A 22,922-nucleotide genomic window follows, 5' to 3' on the forward strand; every position below is an offset into this window, starting at 1 on the left:
AATAAAAGGGAACAGTTATAAAAAAAAAGTAGATCTTAGTCATTTTAGAACACTTGGCACTTAGCCCATTTCTTTGCTGTATCAGGTGGCTGATAAATGATGGATTGAATTCCTTCTGCTGTCAAGGAATCTGTTTCCTTTTATTTTCATTATAATTTCTTTTTGGCTGATTTGCTGTCACTTCTAAAAATCATAACTTCTCTCTTTTTCTTCTCTTTTTCCTTTTTGATTTTCTCTCTCCAATTGTAGCCATTTCTTCATTGCACTGTTGCAGTAAAATTTGATTCGCGTATATATCTCATGAGCCAGTACTTGTCCTAGATGAAAAATCATGTAGTCATTTTCTCTTCCAATGTCTCCAAATGTCTGCTTGGTTTTGTTTCTTTGGTCTCTCTCTTCAAGCAGAAGATTGTTCAATTCTTTTTGTTTCTGTAGTTAGAGAAGTCAGGTGAGGAGTACTTTTAAAGTTTAAATATGTTTTGTTGATTGAAGAAGACATCTACAGTGCAGTCTCTCCCAATTTCCTATGCAAAAACCTCCCAGAGAAATAAAACTCAAAGCAATAAAAACAAGGACGATCAGTCAACCAATTGCCAGAATCTTGGAGGATTTTCCACTTATTAAATTGTTGTGAAACTTCACTGTATGTTGCTATCAAAGACTGACCCACAAGGAATAAAACAATTCTAAATGTCCAAAAGTAGGTATCAATACTATCTTTTTACCCTGTTGTCTACTCAATCCTATTTTTGTAGTTCATTCAAGGAAGAAACCTTTATCAACACTTTCTCACAGAGTTCCCATGCTAGTAAATGGTTTGACTGGCCAGGAAAGACTCCACACATTCTTACAGGGCTCAATAGATAAGTATATTAGATTTTATAGACACAAGTACCTCCTCAAGAAGCTTCAGAAGCCCAGAATTCTGTAATTGGCTTTCTGAGATCCAACCTTAGGCGCATTATGTATAGTTTGGGAACATACCTTACTTAAGAGCAAGTCATCTTTTTGGCATTCTTCACTTGGATGTGGATTTATGTTGTTTTACAAGTGTTCATTTTTTCCTGCACCCAAACTCCATCACCTCCAAGTCCATAAGCATAAGTACAAAATGTTGGAGGTGGTGCCAAAGAGCAGCAGAGTTTATAGGACACCTGATGAATGGTAATGGAGGGTTCCACTGCGTTGCCATTTCATCAGCTGGTTGGAAAGATAGATATGCAGTTGATTTGGACTTTTGTGATTTATACAGGCCCACTTAGTCACTTGAGGTAACTTTGACTTTAATTAATTATAACGTTTGGGCAAAGGTAAATAATACCAGAGGACTTAACTAATGATATAATTGGAGAAAGAACTTAAAGGGATACTAACCTACTTTCCGTGGAACCAGCATATAGAAACAGAAAACCATGGAAGTTTATAAAATTTGATAAGAGACACAAGGTGTGGACATGATCTCTTAGAGAAAGCAGGCAAGAAGAATGTATAGCCAACTTCTTGGAGCAAATATGACCTCCCTGCAACAAGTTTTGCACTGGAAACTAAGGGTTTCTATTTCAAGGAAAAATTGAAGTCTAGTCTGTTCTCCCACTCCTTGTTCGTGACACATGCATTTCCTTGCTAACCTTTACATAACATACTTGAGTGGTGGTTCTTTTATGGTGATTATAGTTCCCTCCCCATCATGGTTCTCACAAGAGGTTTTTGCAGAAGTTTTAAGGTTCCCCTGTAGATTGGGCCTGGACTATTGCTAGATGTGATTTCTAGACCTACTTCCAGATTACCTGTGAGTCTGCATTTTAATTAGTCAACTCTGTCAATCCCTTTATATTTGATGGCCCTGAACAGTCTGTTCATCTGGCATTTGACCTCTGCCCTACCTAGCTATCAGTATCTTCCTGGTTTTTGCTGGACTGGCTGGTTTCATTTGTTGCTACCCTACAGTCGACTGCATCTGTGTTCACAAGTGCCTCTGTCTCACATCCTTACCATCTTCCTTGAACTCAAGATTTTAAGTGTATCTTCCAGGCCCTGATTAGTTTTATGTCTACCCTTTACTTTTTCATGAGCTTGACATCCTAGACCCTGTGCACATCCCATAATCCCAACTGATAAGATGCCTAACATGACTTTGATTTCAAGTGTTCCTAAATTGAAGCAGCAGAGCTGGCAACAAATAAATGTTTTGATATTTAAAACAACAAAAAGACACTATTTTTTACTCGTCAGATTGGTAAAAATATTTTAAATTTGAGTGTAAAAAGTGTTGGCAGTTTTATGGAGGAAAGAGATTCTTTTTTTTAAACAATTTTATTGAGATATAATTTACATTCTAAAAATTTCACCCATTGGAAGTATATGGATCAGTGGTTTTTTAGTACACACATAAAGTTGTGCAACCATGACCACAATCTAAATTTAGATCACTTCATCACCTCAAAAGATACCCCATGCCCATTTTCAGTCATTTCCCATATTCCATCCCATCCCACCCCCCCCCCACACAGACCCAGGCAACCATTAATCTACTTTATATCTCTGTAGATTTGCCTGCTCTAGGATTCCATACATGGAATCATACAATATGTGGTCTTCTGTGACAGACTTCTTTTACTTAAAACAATGTTTTCAAAGTTCACCTATTTTGTAGCATGTGTCAAGGAAGAAACTTTCTTCCTTGTTATGGCTGAATAATATTCCATTGTATAATACGTTGTTTTTTGTTTATTCATTCTTCAGTTGATGGACAATTGAATTGCTTCCACTTTTTAATGACTATGCATAATACTGCTATGGATACTTTTATACAAGTTTTTGTGTAAACATAGGTTTCCATTTCTCTTGAGAATGTATGTAGTAGTAGAATTGCTGGGACAAAGGATAACTCTATGTTTAAAATTTTCAAGTATTGACCGGAGGTTTTCCAAAGTGGCTGTGCCATTTTACACTTCCTACAGCAATAAAGAGAGTTCCAGTTTCTCCACATGCTTGCCAACATCTGTTATTTTTTTGTCTTTTTGATTATAGCCATGCTAATAGATGTGAAGTGGTATCTCACTGTGGTTGTGATTTGCATTTCCCTAATGTCTAATGATTGATGTCGATCATCCTTCATGTGCCTGTTAGTCATTTGTATGGCTTTTTAGAGAAACATCTATTCATATCCTTTACCCAGTTTTTTCTTTTTTGGCCACACCACGAGGCATGCAGGATCTTAGTTCCCTGACCAGGAATCAAACCTGTGCCCACTGCAGTGGAAGCGTGGAGTCTTAACCACTGCACTGCCAGAGACGTCCCGTAAGTGTTCTTTATATATTCTGCATACAAGTCTCTTTATTAGATTCATAACTTACAAATATTTTCTCACATTCTATGAGTTGGCTTTTCACTTTCTTGATGATATATTTTGCAACACAGAAGTATAATCTAAGGTAGGCAATTTAAACATTTTTCCTTTGTTCCTTGTGCTTTTGGTGTCATATCTGAGAAGCCATTGCCTCACCTAAAGTCATAAAGATTACTACGTTTTGTCAATAATTTTATAGTTTTAGCTTTTCTATTTAAGACTTTGATCCACTAGAGTTAATTTCTATATATATGTCGTAGGAATCTAAATTTATCTTTTGCACATGGATATCCAGTTCCCAGCACCATTTCTTAAAAAGTTTATTCTTTCCCCCACTGAATTGTCTTGGCATCTTATTGAAAGATATCAAGACAATTTTTTACTTTATTTTTGGCTGTGTTGGGTCTTCGTTGCTGCGCACAGCCTTTCTCTAGTTGTGGTGAGCGGGGGCTACTCTGCGTTGCAGTGCACAGGCTTCTCATTGCGGTGGCTCCTCTTGTTGCGGAGCACGGGCTCTAGGCACATGGGCTTCAGTAGTTGCAGCACGCAGGCTCTAGGGTGCGCGGGATTCAGTAGCTGTGGCACGTAAGCTCAGTAGTTGTGACTCGCGGGCTTAGCTGCTCCGCAGCATATGGGATCTTCCCGGACCAGCGATGGAACCCGTGCCCCCTGCATTGGCAGGCGGATTCTTTTTTTCACTGATGTGGCCTCTCCCATTGCAGAGCACAGTCTCTGGACGCGCAGGCTCAGTGGCCATGGCTCACGGGCCTAAACCGCTCTGCGGCATGTGGGATCTTCCCGAACCGGGGCACGAACCCATGTCCCCTGCATCGGCAGGCGGACTCTCAACCACTGTGCCACCAGGGAAGCCCGGCAGGCGGATTCTTAATCACTGTGCCAACAAGGAGTCCCGGGAAAGAGATTCTTATATACTGCTGGCAGTGGTACAAATTGGTGCAGTATATGGAGGAAATTTTGACAATATCCATTAAAATCTTTTAATGCACGAATCCAAAACCCTAGGAATTCTTTTTCTAGGTGGCTGTAGTCTGGAAAAAACACTTGCACATCTTTACAAAGAGGCAAATATAGGAATGGTTTTGTATTAGTGAAAAGTATTTGTAATAGTCAATAATTGAAAGTTTCCATCATTAGGAAAATACCTAAATTAACTATTTTATATCCAGACTATCAAGTACAATGCAGCAGGGGGACGAAACAGATTAAAGAATGGCATGCACCATATATTAGAATTTATAAAGAAAAAAGGAATAAACATATCATAAAACACACACACAAACATAAATATAATACAAACGTACATAAAAATACAATATATAAAAATATATAATTATATATACATATTTATATGTTTATATAATATATAAACATATAAATATACATAGTTATAATATATACATGTATGTACACACATATACAAACATATATATACATATATATGGTCTATGAATCTAAACTTTTATATACAAATGCCTAGAAAGTGTTTGGAAGAATACACAAGTTTATAGCAATAATTATTTTTAGAAAGGGACTAGTCAAAGGGAACTATTCCATTTTTCTAAATTACTTTATTTTTTATGAATAAAAATATTCATATATTGCTTCTGTGACTGAGATTACTAATAAAAAGAATAGTTATTAAACATACTCCCTCCTTTCCCCCCAATACAAGCCAAATGTCCTGAAAGAAATTTGAATATTCAAGGAAGTTTTCAGGTAAAGTAGAACTCATTCTATTGAAACCTGGTATAAAGCCATATTTAGATTAAGTTATTGTGATAAAATATTAAAAATGGGACACTTTTCTCAGTTTTGGCTGAGGCAATAAATATCCAGAATAAAATAACGTGTTGGAAGTATTTTTATATTCCAAAGTGAGGCACTGAGCCAAATATACAAGAATTGCGAAGGAAATGATCAAAAACCCGTTTATCAACCTATTGCCCATATTTCTCAAGATTATAAATGTTTTAAAACTGGAGTGAAAGAGTAGAAATTAGGGCTTCCCTGGTGGCGCAGTGTTTGGGAGTCTGCCTGCCAATGCGGGGGACACGGATTCGTGCCCCGGTCCGGGAGGATCCCACATGCCGCGGAGGGGCTGGGCCCGTGGGCCGTGGCCGCTGTGCCTGCGCGACCGGAGCTTGTGCTCCGCCGCCAGAGAGGCCACAGCGGTGAGTGGCCCGCGTACCGAAAAAAAAAAAAAAAAGAGTAGAAATTAGAGATAATTTCTTTAAAAAGAACTGGCAGTAAGCTGTGTGTCAGACCACTACCATCATTCTCCATTTCCACTCCCTAAATGAAAGTTTAAAGCAGACCACATTCCAGCCTATAATGTGCCTTCTGGCACTTGAGAGATACAGTGGATTTATGTTTGAATCACACCTGAAAATTCGAAAGAATGACATATGGCTGAAGCAGTCTGGTGCCAACAGAGTAGAGGGAAGTGTTATATTTGTACTTCCTTCTACATATATAAAAAATTCATGTATATGACCAAATGGAGACAGAGCACATGTTTAAGAGTTTGCAGGCTTCCAGCCAGGACTTTTATGAAGAGAATTAATTGGAGGGACTATGGAACCCCAATAAAGAGTATTTTAAGGACACTATCCTTAGACCTCAGAAAAGCACACAGCAAAGGAGTAACTGAAGACTGTCAGCTGGAAAGTGTATCATCAGTGTCAAAGAAATGCAGATGAGAGATTCCCTAGTGACAGGATGTCTCCAAAGAACCCACAAAGCATCCTATGCCTCCTTCCAAAGTTAGAAATCCTTTATGTTGCTTACAAGAATTCATTCAAAGCCTTTATTGTTCCTTCCTTTTCTTCCCTCCCTGCTTTGACTTTGGCAGAGCAGAGGCAGCCTAGCCAGAGGAGGAGAGGAGACATGCAGCATGGGGGAATACAGAAGACAACAGTAAGCCCTTTCACTCTGCAGCTTCCAAATCTACATTACCTCTCAGAAGAGGGGAAAAGTCTTAACTTTAAGTGAAGTTAGGAGTTTCAATTATAATGCTGGGATGGCCATATTAATTACTGGACTAAGTTTGGGAGACTATTTAAGAGAGAGCAGATAAGCCTTTCTGAAGTTTCACCACTTCCCAAACTAGCTACACAGAATGAGTTTTAAAGGCATTGTAGGAAAAAGATCAAGATGCTGTTTAATTGCACCCTACTAGTTCTGCTCTTCAAACATATCAGTTATAGCATAATTAAATATTAAACATCAGTGAGGCAACTGAATGTAATTCTGACAGCCTTTAGCATCAAAATAGACAACTGAATTTTTAAAATTTTTGCTTATATATTGTACAGGTATAGTGGCTAATATATTCTGTGTTTGCTCTCTTCATTATCAGGTTCACGTATTTAATGCAGAAGTCACCTGGAGTCATCTGATACCCTGAGTTCTAAATAATTTTAGATAATATAGCCATGACCTACTTCACATAGCTAGTTAGAGAAGTTATTTGAAAGAGATTTGTTGGATTTCAAAAACCCCACCAGGCTTAGGAAATGTAGCTATGCAAGTAAACATTGTCCAAAAATTTGTCAGACTTGGAAAACCTGAGAGACAAGTAAAGTCCCATTACCAGTCATTATGATGTCTAAAACCTGGAACCTGTACACAAGGCCATCAAGCATGGAATCAGTCATAACAACTAAATATCACCAAAGGAATAACAGTCATTAACTTGGAGAGTTGTTATAAAAGCATTCATAAACTGAAAAGCATATTCAAGAATTTGACAGACTCACAGATATAGAGAACATACTAGTGGTTACCAGTGGGGAGAGGGAATGGGGGAAGGGCAAGATAGGGGTAAGGGGATTAAGTGGTACAAACTATTATGTATAAAATAAATAAGGGACTTCTCTGGTGGTGCAGTGGTTAAGAATCTGCCTGCCTGCCATGGGCTCTATCACTGGTCTGGGAAGATCCCACATGCTGCGGAGCAACTAAGCCTGTGCTCCACAATTACTGAGCCTGCGCTCTAGAGCCTGCAAGCCACAACTACTGAGCCCTCATGCCACAACTATTGAAGCTGGCATGCTCTAGGGCCTGCATGCTGCAACTCCTGAGCCCACGTGCTGCAACTACTGAAACCCACACACCTAGAGCCCATGCTCTGCAACAAGAGAAGCTACCACAGTGAGAAGCCAGAGCACCACAAGGAAGAGTAGCCCCCACTTGCTGCAACTAGAGAAAGCTCGCATGCAGCAACAAAGACCCAACACAGCCAAAAATAAATAAAATTTTTAAATAAATAAATTAATTAATTAATTAAGCTACAAGGATATATTGTACAACACAGGGAGTATAGCCAATATTTTATAGTAACTATAAATGCAGTATAACATTTTAAAAATGGTGAATCACTATGTTGTATACCTGTAACTTTATATAATATTGTGCATCAATTATACTTCCATTTAAAAAAACTTTTTTAAAGAATTTGACAAATTGAGTGTAATTTGTGTTATGATTGTTTACAAACTAAACAAGTATGTTAACAATTTTTTTAAACCTATGACTTATGGGAATCCAAAGTTGTCTGAAAAACGTTTAGAGACAGGCTAACTTTCTCATGGTCACCTTTGTCTCCAATTTCCTCTTTCCATTTGCCCGAGCTCTGTCTCACATTTTATTCAGGTAGTGTGAAACAGCCCCTTCCTTGATTATTTATAATTACCTACTTACATAAAGTCTAAAGGAGCCTGAATAATGATTTTTTACCAATTACTTTTACGAAGAATCTGGGGGTCATGGCTGCGGAAGAGCGTGTAGTTACTTTGCAGCAATTAGCAATGCCAAATTCAACATTAAGTATCTCCATTCCTGGGAAGCTCTTCAGCCATCTCTTTTTCAGGAAATTTCCATGGGTCTTTTAGCCAAGTCCCTAGCTTTATACCATTGTCTTCCTCTGCTCATGTTTTCTCTTTCTCATTATCCATTGTAAACAAACTATTTACCTTATTATTCAGTACAATGGGGGCAGCTTCCTACCATTATTCAGATTTTTGTTGGACTCCCATAGGTGAATTCTTACACCTTTGTTTTAGAATTTGCCGAATTTGAGAATGCTCTGTCTCTCTGGGAAGAACTCTAAGTTTTAAAAATTGAAGCGCAATGAAAATTTCAGAATATCAAGAGGTTAAGACCAGTGAAAGGAGACTATATATTTTTTGTTCTCTGTCCACTTCAATATCTATAGAATATACAGATATTCTTTGCAGTATTTTCAACACTCTGCCTAAAGAAGGAAGTCCTGGGCCATGGGAATGGCTTTGCTCCTTAGTGATTAGGGACACCCCAAAGGGAGAGAAGGCCTTCCTAGGGTAGAATTCTTGAACTGACAATGTACGGCTTTTATAATTTCCTTTTGCCTTGTGAACACATAGGAACAAGGAATTGCCTAATAACCTCCTGGAGCCATGCATATGAAAAAGAAAAATCAGAATTCCTACATTAAATGATTTTAATTAAATGATAATTAACTTATTATCATTTAACTTATTAACTTAATATAAATTATAATTAACTTATTTCTCCAGGGTGTAAGTTTGAAAATATATCTAAGGACATTTAGTCTACCTTGCTTTAAGCATAATTTATTAATCTTCTCTCTTCTCAAAAGAACAAAAAATATTCGTTGATTTACATGGCTATGCCAAGGGGTGCAAAACAGGGGATTGTCTGAGCATCTACTATAATAGGGTAAGAAAACTATGGCTATGGACAAGCTGCCTGTTTTTGTAAATGAACTTTTAATGGAATGCAGTCAGGTCCATTCATTTACATATTGTCTATTGCTGCTTCTATGCAACAACAGCAGAGTTGAGTAGTTGCAACAGAGATCCTATTGCCAGGCCCTCAAGATAAGAATAAACACTATCTGATTGATTGGTTCAAGATGGCGGAGAAGAAGGACTTGCGTTCACTCCCTCTTGTGAAAGCGCCGGAATCACAACTAACTCCTGAACAATCATAGACAGGAAAACACTGGAACTCACCAAAAAAGATAACTTGGGCTTCCCTGGTGGCGCAGTGGTTGGGAGTCCGCCTGCTGATGCAGGGGACGTGGGTTCGTGCCCCGCTCCGGGAGGATCCCGCATGCCACGGGGTGGCTGGGCCCGTGAGCCATGGCCGCTGAGCCTGCGCTTCCCGAGCCTGTGCTCCACAACGGGAGAGGCCCGCGTATCACACACACAAAAAAAAAGATACCTCACATCCAAAGGCAAAGGAGAAGCCACAATGAGACTGTAGGAGGGGCGCAAACACAATAAAAGCAAATCTCATAACTGCTGGGTAGGTGACTCACAAACTGGAGAAAAATTTTACCACAGAAGTCCACCCACTGGACTGAAGGTTCTGGGCTCCATGTAAGGCTTCACAACCTGGGGGTCTGGCAAAGAGAGGAGTAGTCCCAGAGAATCAGACTTTGAAGGCTAGCAGGATTTGGTTGCAGGACTTCGATGGGACTGGGGGAAACAGAGACTCCACTCTTGGAGGGCACACACAAAGTAGTGTGCACATCGGGACCCAGGAGAAGGAGCAGTGACCCTATAGGAGACTGAACAAGACCTACCTGTTAGTGTGGGAGGATCTCCTGCAGAGCTGGGGGGCAACTGCGGGGACAAGGACAGCAGAAGTTCTGGGATGTACTCCTTTGCACGAGTCCTCCCAGAGTCCACCACTAGCCCCACCAAAGAGCCTGTAGGCACCAGTGCTAAGTCACCTCAGGCCAAACAACCAACAGGGAGGGAACTCAGCCCGACCTATCAGCAGACAAGCAGATTAAAGATTTACTGAGCTCTGCCCACCACAGCAACACCCAGCTCTGCCCAGCAACAGTCCCTCCCATCAAAACTTGCACAAACCTCTTAGAAAGCCTCATCCACCAGAGGGCAGACAGCAGAAGCAAGAAGAACTTCAATTCTGAAGCCTGTGGAACGAAAACCACATTCACAGAAAGATAGACAAAATGAAAAGGCAGAGTACAATGTACCAGATGAAGGAATAAGATAAAATCACAGAAAAACAACTTAATGAAGTGGAGATAGGCAACCTTCCAGAAAAAAATTTAGAATAATGATAGTGAAGATGATCCAGGACCTTGGAAAAAGAACGGAGGCAAAGACCGAGAAGATGCAAGAAATGTTTAACAAACATCTAAAAGAATTAAACAACAAACAAACAGAGATGAACAATACAATAACTGAAATGAAAAATACACTAGAGTGAATCAATAGCAGAATAACTGAGGCAGAAGAACGGATATGTAATGTGGAAGACAGAATGGTGGAATTCACTGCTGTGGAACAGAATAAAGAAAAAAGAATGAAAAGAAAAGAAGACAGCCTAAGAGACCTCTGGGACAAAATTAAATGCAACAACATTCGCATTATAGGGGCTCAGAAGGAGAAGAGACAGAAAGGACCCGAGAAAACATTTGAAGAGATTATAGTTGAAAACTTCCCTAACATGGGAAAGGAAACAGCCACCCAAGTCCAGGAAGCAGAGAGTTCAGGCAGAATATACCCAAAGAGAAACATGCCAAGACACATAGTAATCAAGCTGACAAACATTAAAGACAAGGAAAAATTATTAAAAGCAACAAAGGAAAAATGACAAATAACATACACGGGAACTCTCATAAGGTTAACAGCTGATTTCTCAGCAGAAACTCTACAAGCCAGATGGGAGTGGCACTATATATTAAAAGTGATGAAAGGGAAGAACCTACAGCTAAGATTACTCTACCTGGCAAGGATCTCATTCAGATTTGACAGCGAAATCAAAAGCTTTACAGACAAGCAAAAGCTGAGAGAATTCAGCAACACCAAACCAGCTCTACAACAAATGCTAAAGGAACTTCTCTAAGAGGGAAACACAAGAGAAGAAAAGGACCTACAATAACAAACCCAAAACAATTAAGAAAATGGTAATAGGAACATACATATTGATAATTACATTAAATGTGAATGGATTAAATGTTCCAACCAAAAGACACAGGCTCACTGAATGGATACAAAAACAAGACCCATGTATATGCTGTCTACAAGAGACCCACATCAGACCTAGGGACACATACAAACTGAAAGTGAGGGAATGGAAGAAGATATTCCATGAAAATGGAAATCAAAAGAAAGCTGGAGTAGCAATACTCATATCAGATAAAATAGACTTTAAAATAAAGAATGTTACAAGAGACAAGGAAGGACACTACATAATGATCAGACATCAATCCAAGAAAAAGATATTACAATTATAAATATATATGCACCAAAATAGGAGCACCTCAATACATAAGGCAAATGCTAACAGCTATAAAAGAGGAAATCGACAGTAACACAATAATAGTGGGGGACTTTAACACCTCACTTACGCCAATGGACAGATCATCCCAAGAGAAAATTAATAAGGAAACACAAGCTTTAAATGACACAATAGACCAGGTAGATCAAATTGATATTTATAGGACATTCCTTCTGAAATCAGCAGATTACACTTTCTTCTCAAGTGCACAAGGAAAATTCTCCAGGATAGATCACATCTTGGGTAACAAATCAAGCCTGGGTACATTTAAGAAAATTGAAATCATATCAAGATCTTTTCTGACCACAACCCTATGAGATTAGAAATCAATTACAGGGAAAATAAAACATAAAAAACACAAACACATGTAAGTTACACAATACGTTACTAAATAACCAATAGATCACTGAAGAATTCAAAGAGGAAATCAAAAAATATCTAGAGACATACGACAATGAAAACACGAAGTGCCAAAACCTATGGGACACAGCAAATGCAGTTCTAAGAGGGAAGTTTATGGCAATACAATCCTACCACAAGAAACAAGAAACATCTCAAACACTCTAACCTTACACCTAAAGGAACTAGAGAAAGAGGAACAAACAAAACCAAGAGTTAGTAGAAGGAAAGAAATCATAAAGATCAGAGCAGAAATAAATGAAATAGAAACAAAGAAAACAATAGCAAAGATCAATTAAACAAAAGCTGGTTCTTTGAGAAGATAAACAAAATTGATAAACCTTTAGCCAGACTCATCAAGAAAAAGAGGGAGAGGACTCAAATCAATAATATTAGAAATGAAAAAGGAGAAGTTACAATGGACACTGCAGAAATACAAAACATCATAAGAGACTACTACAAGCAACTCTATGCCAATAAAATGGACAACCTGGAAGAAATGGACAAATTCTTAGAGAGTTATAACCTTCCAAGACTGAACCAGGAAAAAAAGTAAATATGAACAGACCAGTCACAAGTAATGAAATTGAAACTGTGATTAAAAATCTTCTAGCAAACAAAAGTCCAGGACCAGACATCTTTACAGGTGAATTCTACCAAACATTTAGAGAAGAGGTAACACCCACCCTTCTCAAACTCTCCCACAAAATTCAGAGGAAGGAACACTCCCAAACTCATTCTACAGGGCCACCATCACCGTGATACCAATACCAGACAAAGATACTACAAAAAAAGAAATTACAGATCACTATCACTGATGAATATAGATGCAAAAATCCTCAACAAAATACTAGCAAACAAATCTAACAACACACTAAAAGGATCATACACAATGATCAAGTGAGATTTATCCCAGGGATGCAAAGATTCTTCAATATACGCAAATCAATCAATGTGATACACCATATTAACAAATTGAAGAATAAACACCATATGCTCGACTCAATAGATGCAGAAAAAGCTTCTGACAAAATTCAACCCCCATTTATGATCAAAACTCTCCAAAAAGTGGGCATAGACGGAACCTACCTCAACATAATAAAGGCCATATATGACAAAACCACAGCAAACATCATTCTTAATGGTGAAAAACTGAAAGGATTTCCTCTAAGTTCAGGAACAAAACAAGGATGTCCACTCTCACCACTATTATTCAACATAGTTTTGGAAGTCCTAGCCACAGCAAACAGAGAGAAAAAGAAATACAAGAACACAAATTGGAAAAGAAGAAGTAAAACTGTCACTGTTTGCAGGTGACATGATACTATACATAGAGAATCCTAAAGATGCCACCAGAAAACTACTAGAGCTAGTCAATGAATTTGGTAAAGTTGCATGATACAAAATGAATGCATAGAAATCTCTTGCATTCCTATACACTAGCAATGGAAAATCAGAAAGAGAAATTAAGGAAACAATCCCATTCACCACTGCAACAAAAAGAATAAAATACCTAGGAATAAGCCTACCTAAGGAGGTAAAAGACTTTTACTCAAAAAACTATAAGACACTGATGAAAGAAATCAAAGATGACACAAACAGATGGAGAGATATACCATGTTCTTGGATTGGAAGAATCAATATTGTGAAAATGACTATACTATCCAAAGCAATCTACAGATTCAGTGCAATCTCTATTAAATTACCAATGGCATTTTTTACAGAACTAGAACAAAAAATCTTAAAACTTGCACGGAGACACAAAAGACCCCAAATAGTCAACACAATCTTGAGGGAAAAAAACGGAGCTGGAGGAGTCAGGCTCCCTCACTTCAGACAGTTACAAAACTACAGTAATCAAGACAATATGGTACTGGCACAAAAACAGAAATATAGATCAATGGAACAGGATAGAAAGCCCACAGATAAACCCTTGCACCTATGTTCAACTAATTTATGACAAAGGAGGCAGGATATACAATGGAGAAAAGACAACCTCTTCAATAAGTGGTGCTGGGAAAACTGGACAGCTACATGTAAAAGAATTAAATTAGAACAATCCCTAACACCATACACAAAAATAAACTCAAAATGGATTAAAGACCTAAATGTAAGACCAGGCACTATAAAGCTCTTAGAGGTAAACATAGGAAGAACACTCTTCGACATAAATCACAGCAAGATCTTTTTTGACCCACCTCCTAGAGTAACTGAAATAAAAACAAAAATAAACAAATGGGACCTAATGAAACTTAAAAGCTTTCCCACAGCAAAGGAAACTATAAACAAGATGAAAAGACAACCCTCAGAATGGGAGAAAGTATTTGCAAATGAATCAATGGACAAAGGATTATTAATCTCCAAAATATATAAACAGCTCATGCAGCTCCATATTAAAGAAAACACCCAATCAAAATCAGGCAGAAGACCTAAATAGACATTTCTCCAAAGACGACATACAGATGGCTAAGAGGCATATGAAATGCTGCTCCACATCACTTATTATTAGAGAAATGCAAATCAAAACTACAATGAGGTAGCACCTCACATCTGTTAGAATGGTCATCATCAAAAAATCTAGAAATAGTAAATGCTGGAGAGGGTGTGGAGAAAAGGGAACCCTCTTACACTGTTGGTGGGAATATAAGTTGATACATCCACTGTGGAGAACAGTATAGAGGTTCCTTCAAAAACTAAAAATAGAATTACCGTATAACCCAGCAGTCCCATTACTGGGCCTATACCCAGAGAAAACCATAATTCAAGAAGTCACATGCACCCCAATGTTCATTGCAGCACTATTAATAATAGCCAGGTCGTGGAAGCAACCTAAATGCCCATCGACAGATGAATGGATAAAGAAGATGTGGTACATATATACAATGGAATATTACTCAGCCATAAAGAGGAACGAAATTGTGTCATTTGTAGAGATGTGGATGGACCTAGAGACTGTCATACAGAGTGAAGAAAGAGAAAAACAAATATTGTATATTAATGCATATATGTGGAATCTGGAAAAGTAGTACAGATGAACCAGTTTGCAAGGCAGAAATAGAGACACAGTTGTAGAGAACAAACGTGGACTCCAAGAGGAGAAAGCAGGGGAGGGGAGAGGGGTAGGATGAATTGGGAGATTGGGATTGACATATATACATTAATATGTATAAAATAGATAACTAATAAGAACCTGCTGTATAAAAATAAATAAATAAAATTTTTAAAAAAGAATATTTACTATCTGATCCGTTAACAATAAGGTTGCCAACCTCTACTATACAATAATCTTCTTTGTTGTATAAATCACTTATGAGGATATTTTTCCCAAAGATAGTTCTTACCCTAAGCTGCCATCGGCTTTTAAAATAAAAATTTTGTTTTGTTTCACATAGATACAGAACATACAAACTTGTGTCAAATAGCACTCTCAATTCTCTCTTGGTTGCCCTGCTATTTAGAACATGAGGTAAGGTCCAACAGAGCTGGGAAGTAATAAACAATGTATATAAATGTATAAATAAAATAAGGTACTATATGGCTTATCCACTTTTCAGAGAAATGAGAAGAAAAATATTTAATCAGAGATACTGTCTGTGACAAATCTATGACATATAAACATGTCTTAATGTAAGATGACAAAAAGTCATGCCAGTGAATACTCTTATTAAGATATTTCTCCCAAAGTTAAGGCTAGTTTCATTGTCAGGGTTTAAATTGTTAGGACATGTTAAGAATGATCAGGTTTTTGCAAGGAAATATAATCACATTCAGACCTAATTAGACTTAAAAGCTTTTGCACAGCCAAAGAAACCATCAGCAAAATGAAAAGACCAATAATGTGTCAATATCCAAAATATATATACAGCTCATACAACTCAACATCAAAAAAACCCCAAACAACCCAATTAAAAAATGGGCAGAAGAACTGAATAGACATTTTTCCAAAGAAGATGTACAGATGGCCAACAGGCACATGAAAAGATGCTCAACATCACTCTTCATCAGGAAAATGCAAATTAAAACCACAATGAGATATCACCTCATACATGTCAGAATGGCTATCATCAAAAAGAACACAAATAACAAATGTTGGGGAGGATGTGGAAAAAAGAGATCCTCATACACTGTTGGTGGAAATGTCAATCAGTGTAGCCACTGTGGAAAACAATATGGTGGTTTCTCAAAAATCTAAAAATAGAACTACCATATGACCCAGCAATTCCACTCCTGGGTATATATCTGAAGAAAATGAACACACTAATTCAAAAAGATACATGAACCCCAATGTTCATAGCAGCATTACTGACAATTGCCAAGATATGGAAACAACCTAAGTGTCCCTCAACAGATGAATAGATGAAAAAGATGTGGTATATATATACAATGGAATACTACTCAGCCATAAAAAAGAATGAAAATTTGCCATTTCCAACAGCATGGATGGACTTGGAGGATATTATGCCAAGTGAAATAAGTCAGACAGAGAAAGACAAATACTATATGATATCACTTATATGTGGAATCTAAAAAATAGAACAAACTAGTGAATATAACAAAAAGGAAACAGTCACAGATATAGAGAACAAACTAGAGGTTACCAGTGGGGAGAGGGGAGGGGGCAGGGGCAAGATAGAGTAGGGGATTAAGAGGTACAAACTAGGGTCTTCCCTGGTGGCGCAGTGGTTGAGAGTCCGCCTGCCGATGCAGGGGACACGGGTTCGTGCCCCGGTCCACATGCTACAGAGCGGCTGGGCCCGTGAGCCATGGCCACTGAGCCTGTGCTCCGCAATGGGAGAGGCCACAACAGTGAGAGGTCCGCGTACAAAAAAAAAAAAAAAAAAGAGGTACAAACTATTGGGTATAAAATCAGCTACAAGGATATACTGTACAACAGAGGGAATATAGCCAATATTTTATAATCACTATAAATGAGTATAACGTTTTAAAAATTGTGAATCACTATGTTGTACACCTGTAACTTATATAATATTGTATAACTATATCTCAATTTTTAAAAAGATAAAAAAAAAGAATCACATTCATGCATTCAGGCAGCAGGGTTTCTCTCCCTTCAATGTGCATATGAATAACGTCAGGAACGTCTCACAATGCAGATTCTGACTCAGTAGTCTGAGGTGGGACTTGCGATTGTGCATCCCTAACATGCTCACCTCTGGACCACACTTTGAGTTGCCAAGCTCTATTACTTAGTCTTTTCTCTACTTTCCTGTGGTAACCAGTCTCTAAGATGGCTCTCAATCATCCCTACCTGCAGAATCCACCTTCTTGTGTCATCCTCTCTCACATTGTGCCAGGGTGGATCTATATGAGTTTATGCATGGTATGTCACTTCCAAGATTAGTTTATAAAAGACTTCCATCGTAGGTGTATGTTTTCTCTCTTTCTCCCTCTCTCTCCCTCTTCCTCTCCCTCTCTCTCTCTCATTCCACCCGGGGAAAGCCAACTGCCATGCTATAAGGCAATAGAGTTGAAAGGACCATATACTGAGAAGCTGCATTATCTGACCAGCAGCTACTGAGGACCCAAGGCCTACTAACGACTACCTGAGTGAATTTAGAACCAGATCCTTCAATTCTGGCTAAACACTGACATCCATGCAGCCCTGTCTGAGAGCTTGACTGCAAATTCATAAGAGACCCTGAGCCAGTACCACCCAGGTAAGCCACTTTCCGATTCCCCACCCTCAGAAACTATGTGAGATAATACATGGTTGTGGTTTTTTCCAGCTGCTAAGTTTTGTGATAATTTGTTACACAACAATAGGTAACTAATACCTTTAGTTAATGATTTTACAGTATCTTTTTAGAGAGTCTGCACTGATCAAGAAAGGGTAAAATGCAGTTATTTATGGCTAATCAAAAAAGAAAAAACTAATACCTTATAACTAGAGTGTCTTTTCACATTAATCACCATGCTTTAGTCTCACACTCATTACAGGTAGAGATGGCAGGATCATCAGTCCCCCTTTACAGATTTGGAATCTGTCCAGAGAAGCTTGATGTTTGTCCAATATCATATAGCAAGTCAGACAAACCTGAACTGGACCTCCACCTTTCATATTTCTCCTCCCAGGGTTCTTGTCATTAGAATCCCCTACCTCTGCTTACCATTTCTATCCAACTGTTGGTTGGTGGTCAACTAAATAAGGAAGCTGGGAAACATTTAAGAGTTTAGCTCTAGGTTGTAATACCCAATGTAAGAGTGGGAGTTGTAATGAGAGCTACCAGCTGTTACATGACCTGTGCCATTATTATTTTATCAGATACTTTATTGAACCAGATAAACTGTCATATTATGTATAGCCCAGGACCTAACTGGCAGATCTCCCACCAACTCTTTATGTATCAGTGACTTGATAAAAACTGCGTTTAATTCTTTTTTCCACCTTTCTTGAGATATAATTTACATACCACACTGTATAAGTTTAAGGTGTACAGCATAATGATTTGACTTACATATATTGTGAAATGATTACCAAAATAAGTTTAGTTAACATCTGTCATCTCATATAGATGCAAAAAAATAAAAGAAAAAGAAAATACTGTTTTTTCCTTGTGATAAAAACTCATGGATATACTCTCTTAACTTTCAAGTATACCCTACAGCAGTGTTACCTATAGTCATCATGTTGTACATTACATCCCTAGTACTTGTTTATCTTACAAACTGGAAGGTTGCATTTTTTACCACCTTCATCCAGTTGCCCCCTTCCTCAAATCCCCACCTCTGGTAACCACATATCTGATCTGTTCTGTGAGTTTGGGGCTTTTTAAAGATTCCACATACAAGCGAGTTCACAGGGTGTTTAATTTTATTGCATGTTAATAAAAGCACTTAGGAGTGAGGTGGGGTTATGTCTCCACAGTTTCTTCAGTGTTTTGAAAGGATCACTTAGGGTTTACAAAATTTTGAGTTTGGAGATCATGTAGAAGAAATTAATAAGCAGTTGAAAAAGCTTATAAACAACCAAGATGTCCTGGCTTCCACATTCAGGAATACACCTGATCTACTGGAGGATGAGTTAGTATTTGGTTATCTGGGATCTATGGTGATTTGTGATTCACTAAAATATTTCTGCATGACGTTAGTTTTAGTCATGTCTTTAGATGTTTGGGGAAAAATAAGCATGAAATTTATCATGATATTAAGGCATTTTATGATTTGGGAAAAATATTTGGGAGGACAAAATTATTCTTCTTGAGCTAAGACAGTACTAAAATAGTCATCTTGAAACAAGTATTCTTTTTTTGTTTTGTTTTGTGGGTTTTCACTATTTATTTATGACATATACTCCACATCTGTGATCCTCTCCAGTCAGAAGTTCTTTGAGACGGTGCCGTCGGTCTTGGCCAGTCGGAGAATGGAATCATCTGACTCACCCATCCTGTGAACGGCCCCGCAGATAGCATAGGTTTTAAACTCACCGTTGAACGTGACTGTCACCGTGTCAGCCTCGGCCACGTTCATCTGGATGGCGCGTGGTCCTTGGCAGTGATGATGCGGTAGCTGGACGAGCATTTCCGCGGCATGCACAGGTCCATGAACTCGCTGGTGTCGTTCCGCATGTTGAGGGTGTGTCTGGTGGCACCACGATGAGTGTTGGTGCAGAAAGGCAAAACAACTATTCTTAAAGCAATTTACACTACATTTTCCAATTCCCTTAGTGTTGAAATCACCAGAAACTAGAGAGCCTGGCTAGGGTGGTAACGTCACCACCCACTAGCTATGTGATACTTGGTTAAAGTCGCTGAACTTCAGTCTCTTTACTAAAAAATGGGCTCAATTCTATGTTACAGTATTTTAAAGAGAATTAAATAATTTAATATCTGTAAATTACATAGTATAGTGCCTATGGCATAATAACTTTCACCAAATGCTGAGAATCTGTTATTTACTAAGTAATAGTTTTGTAAAGGGTAACAATCAGGCAATGGGACCTTGTTTCTCCTGCTTGCTATGAACTTCAGAAGAAAGCTAGGAAAATTATAGTGAGTGAGAAGGAACAGAGGCTAGAAAAGTAAAAGATAAAATCAGTTCTATTTGTTAATTTTAATTCACATCATCTATAGGAATAGATCATATCAAACTTTGGGAGGAAATTGTACATATTTATGAAGTACATATCAAGCATTTGAAATATTCCTTTAGTCCACTAAATATATTTTCCAAAACATTCATCTGGCATTTAGCCTGTACACTTCTGAGACCCAGTTACCTTATTTCTTCATTTAAATTGTAATATACACAACCTCTTTTCCTAGGTGACACTTTGAAATATGAAATGCAATTCCCAGTTCTGCAGTAGGTTTGCATTCCTGTTAGAATTGCTAGGCCTTCCATTCATTTAGATCAGATGAAATGTGTCATCTTCAGTAAAGCTTTACCCAAGTTCTTTGGGCAAAGGCAGCTTTTTCCCTTGAGCTTCTCCAGACAACAATTTGCAACTATTCCTGTTACAGTTGTTTTCTAAACATTCATTTACATACTTCTTTCCTCCACTAGATGGCAATCACATCAGAAATATGAAGTTTAAATTTTTATTTCATCTTTTGCTGAGAGGGGGTACATAAATATTAACTGAGTGAGTGATGAAGGGAAAGAATTTGATTCTTTACTGTGAGTGATGAAGGGAAAGAATTTGATTCTTTACTGTGGAGTGGAATACATAGAAATATATAGTCTTCTGAGATCTGTGTTTACATATCAATTAGATACTGATATAAATACATGGTATTTAGAAAGAACAATGATCTTACCCTCACGCTAGACCCTTGTGTTTACTTACAGTGGTATGATAAATATGGCTAAATAAAAGATAAAGAAGAACTTTAAAAAATCAACTCTTCAAAAGAATGTTTAGCAGTTCTGAGATCAAATGTCAGCTACTAGTATCTTGTATCTTACTATCCAAAAGCAGGTAGTAATTCCCCAGGTGCACACAACATGGCACCTGTAGATCACCTGTGAAATAGACATACTCTGGCTGTCAAGAAATGTTTGGTTGTTGTTGTGGGGTTTGCCCCCCTGAGTGAAGGATTTAAAATTAAACATCAGTTTAGATGGGGGGAAGAAAAGGTGGCCAAGATTTTTGACAGTTTTTCCTTCTGCTCCCAAAGTGGCTTCCCAGCAGCAACTTTGGCAATTGCTCTTGGCAGTAGCTCCTGACACAGGCTCCCAACACCTGCTCCCATCTGCAAGGGCTCTTCTCTGAAATGACTTCCACTGGCAGGGAGTTCCATTATCAAAACTCTAGGGCAGCAGCAGCCTATCCTATCTTTGGGGGCACTAACCTCCCTCGTCCTTCTCTTGGTACCTGGTCCCTGCTCTCTTAGCACCATTTCTAGGGCAGCTCACAGCAGGACCCACAGAGTCCTCTGGACAGTTACAGAATGAAACTGCTCTTTTTGAGGAAAAAGTTCAAAAGTATGAAGATAAAAATCCTAAATTATAGACCATAGTGCTATATTCTCTGTAATTTTCTATGGTCCACTCAACACTTTCTGAGGTTTGGGATCCCCCTTTGGAGTTGTAACTGCTTGAGGACATTATGTTAACCCTTAGTGGCTGGCGGAACACAAGCCTAGTGGAGATTTTGCTGTTTTATCTTATCTTACCTTACCTCACAGCACACAGTTCCCTCTTCTCCTGGTGTTTTTTGGAGGATGTTTCCCTCACCTAGTTTCAGTGCATGTGGTTGAGGTGGAGAGAGATAATACCCACTATCTCCTTCTTTCAAGGGATTATACTATGTTCTGTGTTGCACAGATTCTGTTGATCCAAACAACAAAATTCCAGGAATTTTATCTATACATGTATCTATGTATTAGGAAAGATAAATTATTTTTCTGATGGCCTTGTTAAAGATGAAAGGATTATGTAATCTTCAGCTACTATTGGCAACTATGGGGAGATGGCCTACATGTGAAAGTGAGTGAATGCTTGTGTGTGTGTGTGTGTGTGTGTGTGTGTGTGTGTGTGTGAGAGAGAGAGAGAGAGAGAGAGAGAGAGAGAGAGAGAGAGAAAATCCTGAAAATAATATTTGAATGCCTGAACTTAACCTGTCTGACCAGCTCTACTCATGGGTTTCTCTATTATGTGATTCAATAAATTACTCTATTCTTATTATTTGCATAAGGTAGTTTGAATTAAGTTTCTAAAACTGGTAACTAAAATGGCTCAACTAATTGATCAGGAAACTAAGGGATCGATGAAAGCTGCAAATTCCACTTGCTCATCTTTTCCTAGATTGCAGCCATATAAGCAGGTAACCAGAATGCCTAGGACAATTTTACTTCAAATGTTTCCTCCTATTTTCCCTATCAATATATTTTTGCATTTCATACTTTATCATTTTTCCAGAAATAAATGGTAATTATGTCCATAGGGCATAAGGACACCAATGAAAACCAAGTTTCCCCAAAGTTATCTTGGACCTTCCAGCATTCTTTTATAAATCTTATATTACAAAAGGAGTTAATAATAGCTGCTCCTCCCCAAAGAATTATTCTGAAAATTAGTTCATATTTGTAAAAATAAAATAGTGAATCAGTTTACATAGTATATAAAATAGAAAGGGTGTACAAATATGTGGTATCAATACTATTTTTTTCTATGAAAAACTTTGCAATGATTGTGAGATGCTTGTGGATGACCAGGTCTCCCCTAGTACAGCATAAGCCTTGGAAAGAGCGTCTGTGTCCAGAGAGCATTTAGCAAATTTTCCGATGCATGTGAAATGCTCTTTGTTGGCTGCTTGATCTGGATATGGTCCTCAGGAAAGTTCTAGTTGAGAACATTTTAAGAAAATCAGGTG

At 38.1% G+C, this 22,922-nt stretch overlaps 1 pseudogene; it reads right to left on the reverse strand.

Moving 5' to 3' along the window:
• Positions 1 to 19,362: 19,362 nt before the first annotated feature.
• On the reverse strand, positions 19,363 to 19,674 carry LOC137220765 (small ribosomal subunit protein eS21 pseudogene; annotated as a pseudogene).
• Between the last annotated feature and the right edge of the window lie 3,248 nt (positions 19,675 to 22,922).

The sequence above is a fragment of the Pseudorca crassidens genome, chromosome 3 (genome assembly GCF_039906515.1).
Source record: "Pseudorca crassidens isolate mPseCra1 chromosome 3, mPseCra1.hap1, whole genome shotgun sequence".
Classification (NCBI taxonomy): domain Eukaryota; kingdom Metazoa; phylum Chordata; class Mammalia; order Artiodactyla; family Delphinidae; genus Pseudorca; species Pseudorca crassidens.